Below are 6,000 nucleotides of genomic sequence, written 5' to 3' on the forward strand. Positions count from 1 at the left end.
GCAGTCAGCCAGTAGAAATGCAGATAGGGATTTTCAAACTGAGACAAAGGAATTTTGGGGTTTTCCCTCCTTTGTCCCTGGGCAGTCTCTCTCCAGATACTGAGGGGGACAGACAAAATGTTTCTTTCAAAGAAAAGACTCTTCACTATCTGCAAGTAGGGTAAAGTTTATGGTTTGGGACTGTGGATCTGATGTCTGTGCATTTAAAAATGGGTTTTCCTCTCCTTTGTAACTAAGTTTTGTTCCCATGGGAAAATTCCCCCTGGCTGTGTCTACATTGGCATCCCTTTCCGGAAATGGGATGCTAATGAGACACTTCGGAATTGCAAATTCTGCGGGGGATTTAAATATCCCCCGCGGCATTTGCATGAACATGGCTGCCACTTTTTTCCGGCTCGGGGCTTTGCCGGAGAAAAGCGCCAGTCTAGACGGGATCTTGCAGAAAATAAGCCCTTTTCCGGAAGATCCCTTATTCCTACTTGAAAGCACTTGAAAATAGGAATAAGGGATCTTCCGAAAAGGGCTTATTTTCCGCAAGATCCCGTCTAGACTGGCACTTTTCTCCGCAAAACCCCGAGCCGGAAAAAAGCAGCAGCCATGTTCATGCAAATGCCGCGGGGGATATTTAAATCCCCCGCGGAATTTGCAATTCCGAAGTGTCTCATTAGCATCCCTTTTACGGAAAAGGGTGCCAGTGTGTAGACAGCCAAGGTGTTTAGATTTTGGGGGGAAGTTTTATACCAAAGCCTGGAGAGATAAGGTTTTGGGGTTACTTTTGTGGGCCCCCACTTCTGCATTCATTGTGCCAGAGTGAGGAATAAGCCTTGACACAGGCCCTGCGGAATTCTTCTATAGTATTGTGTTTCTTCATAGCAGATTCCGCATTGCCTCCTGTCGCACAAGACTCCTGCGATTCCCTTCAGATCATGTATCTGCTTCTTACAGGCTCCATGACAGGGCTCCTGACATAGGCCTAAGTGCTCCCTGGGATTCTCTCCAGGCCAGCATCACAAGCACTTCCCAGGGATGAACTCCTCCTGGGAACTCCCTTGACTGTGTTCCCATCCCTTTTTTGAGGTGTCCTTGACAAAGCTGTGATCACTAATTGTGACCAAAGGAGGGCAGGCAGGAGCCAGTGCAAGAGGGGAGCCGGTTTTCAAACTGACTCCACCCTTTCCACACTGCTGCCTCTGCATTAAAAGCAGCAGCATTGGGGTGGAGACGAGGGGAGGTGGGAGCCAGTACTAGCGGGGAGAGACTTAAAAGCCAGCTCCCCACAAGCACTGGCTCCCACTTTCTCCTGCCACCCACATGTAAATGTGTAACTGGTGAAAATTTCAGAGGTTACACGTTTACACAAATAAATGCATCTAAAAGTTAGACATTACATTTCAGAGGGGTAGCCATGTTAGCCTGTTTCAGCAAAAACAACAAGGAGTCCTGTAGCACTTTAAACACTAACAAATTATTTGGGCATAAGCTTTCATGGGCTGGAGCCCACTTTGTGAGATGCATAAGTTAGCTGTTGTTTCTAAGCTTGCTTCATGCTTGTTTTGCAAGGGTACATGAGCTCTTGCCTTGAATTTCTGCACTTGTTCAATTTACATATTTGTTTTTACTAGCTAGAATTTGACTTCACTACATGATGTACCTAATGAAATTCTTTCCCTAGGGAGCCATCCTGTAAATCCTGCTGATTCTGTCACTTCTAACATTCCACGTATAAGCATATATTTCCCTAAAATGCTACAAGGTTTGCCCTGGGGTGTGACAAAAATTAATTCTTTTTTATTGTCTTTTAAGTCCGTGGGTCTGATTCTACTCTCTCTTCTGATTGACTCCTCCAGATGCTTTGGTTCCCATGTTAGCTACTTACAAGTTAAAACAAAGGGATGAATGCAGTCTGTTACACGAAAGCCCTCTCATACGGTGATAATCTTGGGCAGCTATTTTGTACCAGCTCCTTCCCCCATTTCTACCTCTTCAATACCACTCAATCCACATTTTCAAGATTTTTCTTACCTAACAAAACTAAGTATAATGGAAGAAACGAATCTTCATTCTCCATTTATTAATGAGAACAGGGGTGGGCAATAATTCTTAGAGCAGGGGTAGGCAATAATTTTTGCCCAGGGACCACTTCAAAAATATTTGAAGTAGCCCTGGGCCACCCCAGAAGGGGCAGGGCCTAAACAGAAGGGGTGAGGCTTAAACAGGAAGGGGTGGGGCTACCCCACCCCCAGACCATGATTGGTCTGGGAGTAGGGGAGCCCCTTTGCCCCCCCTTCCCACTAGGCACCCATGCCCTGGAAGAGGCTTGGCATGCTCCCCCACTCCCAGGCCAATCAAGCCTCCTCCCGCCCTGCGTGGAGCACAAGTGCCTCGGGCTCCTTGCAGGGCCAGGGCAGGGTGAAGGAAGCTTCACGCAGTTCCCCTGCACCCAGGCCTGATTGGCCTGGGGGTGGAGGAGCGTGCAAAGCCTCCTCCGCTCTCCCCCCCCCCCCCCCCGCCCTGTGAGCAGTGCGTGGCACTTTAAAATGCCATGTGGTCCAGGCAGGGTGGGAGGAGGCTTCACTCGCATCCCTGCCCCCAGGCCCTAATTGACTTGGGGGCGGAGGAGCAGCAGGGCCTCCGCGGGTTGGATCCACCTGCCTGGCAGGCTGGATCTGGCCTGCGGAGGTCCTTTTGCTCAACCCTGACTTAGAGTGAGGTAATCAAGAAGGGAGCACACATGTAGCTCACCATCTGACACTTGTACATAGTTCATTCAGTATAGCTATACTAAGACACTCATAACAGTTGCTGAGTCTGAGAAAGAATTCTAGCAGCCCTTATAGAGACCAATGAACTGAAGATGAAGCAAAACTGTACCATTCACTATCCATACAGTTACTTACTAGACCCCCCACGCGCCGCCCCCTCATCAGTGTAGAATCTGAAAGTCTCACAAAAAGTCATGAATTTTCTATGACAAGCCTGTCAATAAGGAAATATTATTTTCCTCATTGTACGGAGGTGAATCGAGGCATGGATAAATGACACTTTGTGATAGGTGTATTAGGCCCTTTGAGGCCTTGTGATCCTACCACATCCCATGTCAGAAAAGGAGCACTAAAGGTCTCCAAGCCTGTCTAGAAAGGAGGGTTACCACCACTGAAATGTAAAAGAAAGCTGCAAACCCCCAAGCCAAGCCCATCGTAAATCGCAATCCCCAACAAGGTGAAAGACAACTCTGCAACCTTCCTACCTCAATGGCCACGTATAGAATCTAGAGCAGTGGCTCCCTAGAATGTTCAGAGGGGGCATGGTGAGGCCAAACCAAACCCCTCAGGAGATGAGAAAGAAACACTACCCAGCCCGCTCCACTGCCACCTCCGCTGTGACACTACACCCAGCCCTAGCCTTGCCTTTCTTTGCCAGTGCCAGACTCATCCCCCACCCACAACCTAGCTGCAGCTCTGCTTCCAGCCCTGCTCCTGGCCCCAGCTACACTTCTGTCCACTGGCTCCCTGCCTGGCCACAGCTCCAGCCACAGCCTTACCCCTGTCTGTGCCCCCACCTGCGAGACCTGTGGCCCTACTTTTGCTGCTGGCTCCCAATCACATTTCCCCATTGGGTCATGGAAGACAGTAAGTGGGGTGCAATATGAAAAGTTTGGGAACCACTAATCTAGAGGGAGAACGCATATAGATTGATAGTATCGTTGATAACAAACGGGTATTTGTTCTAACAGCACATATTGCCAGTCAGTTTTTGTAGTCTGTTTTATTTAGCCAGTTGTGCATCCTAATGTGCAGTTTCTGATGCAGGCTTCTCTTTTGGGGAGTATAATAGAACTATTTGCAGCATCACCATGATTTTAATATATCTCACACTAGGGATATTAAATTTCGATTAATCAACAGTGGTTGATGGAATTACCATCGACTACTTATTTAGTCGATAAGAGGTGGGATGGGGCCCACCGCTCTTGCTACATTTTAAAGGGAGGAGTGGAGCAGGGACTCAAGCAGTCCCCACTTGCCTGGGGTTCCGTCTTTCCCTTCGAAATGTAGCAGGAGGCCTGCGGAGCTGTTGCTACATTTCAAAGGGAGAGGCGGTGCGGGGAACACGGGTCGAGTTGGCACTCAAGCAGTCCCTACTTGCCTGGGGTTCTACCTCTCCCTTTGAAATGTAGCCACAGCCATGCGGGGCTCTTGCTACATTTCAAAGGGAGAGAAGCACAGCAGTCGGACCAGTGCAAGCAGGGACTGTTTCAGTCCCCGTTCGCACTGTTTCCCCGCTGCACCTCTACTTCCCATGCCCCCCCCAGTGGAGACAGGGCTGGTGGGAACTGGCTTTTAAGCCTTCACCCCCCCACAGCACCAGCTTCTGCTTCCCCCCACTTGCTGCCTCTCTCTGGGTATGTCTACACTACCCCCCTAGTTCGAACTAGGGGGGTAATGTATGCATACCGAACTTGCTAATGAAGCCCGGGATTTGAATTTCCCGGGCTTCATTAGCATAAAGCCGGCGCCGCCATTTTTAAAAGCCGGCTAGTGCGAACCCCGTGCCGCGCGGCTACACGCGGCACAGACTAGATAGTTCGGATTAGGCTTCCTAATCCGAACTATCTGTACGCCTCGTTCCACCCTCGTTCCACTAGCCGGCTTTTAAAAATGGCGGTGCCGGCTTTATGCTAATGAAGCCCGGGAAATTCAAATCCCGGGCTTCATTAGCAAGTTCGGTATGCATACATTACCCCCCTAGTTCGAACTAGGGGGGTAGTGTAGACATACCCTCTGATACGGGCACCAAGTGGCAGGAGTGAGTATTCAAGTCACTACTGGTATACCCAATAAGTCTATGCTTATTGGGTAGTCGACTAGTTGACAAGTCGCTTACATTCCTATCTCACACATTTCCTCACTCTAGCATGACTCAAGGCCTCCCTCAGAAACATGCACAGTGCAGAGAGCAGCTATATTTTCAGCAGTTTTAACCTGTTACAGAAACTTTGATATTAGATATTCCAGTGTATTGAGATAATAATGCAAACCTTTAGATGTGTGGGGAAAAAACCTGGCAAATTAAATTATTTTCCTGGCAACTGGGAAATCCATAAAAAAACTGGTCAAGCAGATCAAATGCAGGCCAGATGGTAACCTGACTAGAAAAGCTACAAGAAAGCAGCCATTCAGAATGAAGGGGGCTCAGTGAAGAAGGACTGGAAAGCTGTGAGACTCTCCAGGTAAGGAGGCCTGGGAGAAACCCTGCTCAAGCAAGGAACAGACAGGAAACCCTGAGGAAGGCTGTAGAGGAAGATTGATGTGGGAAGCAGCTCACAAAACAGCAGCATCAATGGAATTAAAGAAAGAACCTCCTGGCTGCTATTTGTAGAATCCCTGGGTTGGGACCTGGATTAGTGGGTGGGAAAGGTCCTTTCCGTCCCCACCTCTCCCTCACACACACCTCATCACCCTTTGCCGCGGCCACTGGCAGGGTGGCCAAAACCCTGAGAAAGGGACAAGTTTTGTGTAGCAGTCCCAAGCACAGGGTTGGTTACAGGGCTCTACAATGTGACTTAAACCCTTTCTGAGGGCCAACCATTAGTTCAACTTTGTTACCCCCAAAAAGGGGGCTGAACTCAGAATGACTTGGTTGGAGAGCTGAGGAGAGAAGATTTGATAAGACAAAGAGTCTCCAGGAAGAAAGGGCAGATAGGGACTTAAAACTCAACCAGAAAGAGCTGAAGACTGAGCCACAACTAGAAATTGCACACTTAGCACCAAACGAGTGCTTTGATCTTTCTTGCCATCAGAAGTATTACTACCGGAAATTAAAAAGCGGCCACCATGGCCTGAAAAGTTCATGCTTCACTACAATCATGATATAGTTTGCTTGCCAACACACACAGGAACATAACTGTACTTTCTCAATATGTGGGATTAAATTTTGTATCTATCCATCTGACTGTCTGTCTCCCCAATTCTTCCCTTTCCTCATCCTAACTCTTTTTTT

General features: G+C 48.5%; 2 protein-coding genes across 20 annotated transcripts in view; both read right to left on the reverse strand.

Annotated features, from left to right (window-relative positions):
• Positions 1-6,000, reverse strand: part of PCDH11X (protocadherin 11 X-linked) — a 1,146,051-nt gene that overhangs the window by 856,904 nt on the left and 283,147 nt on the right. The gene's annotated exons all lie outside the window — the stretch shown is intronic.
• The window catches only part of LOC112547838 (uncharacterized), a 240,467-nt gene that overhangs the window by 229,532 nt on the left and 4,935 nt on the right, over positions 1-6,000 (reverse strand). Inside the window, exon 2 of one of the 10 annotated variants that reach the window (XR_012906846.1) lies at positions 4,765-6,000. This exon is cut by the window's right edge and continues 430 nt beyond it. The exons of the other annotated variants lie outside the window; for them this stretch is intronic. The gene's annotated coding sequence lies outside the window, so the exon portion shown is untranslated. Of the gene's footprint in view, positions 1-4,764 lie in introns of those variants that run through there. 10 annotated transcript variants of the gene reach the window in all.

The sequence above is a fragment of the Pelodiscus sinensis genome, chromosome 13 (assembly GCF_049634645.1).
Source record: "Pelodiscus sinensis isolate JC-2024 chromosome 13, ASM4963464v1, whole genome shotgun sequence".
Taxonomy (NCBI): domain Eukaryota; kingdom Metazoa; phylum Chordata; order Testudines; family Trionychidae; genus Pelodiscus; species Pelodiscus sinensis.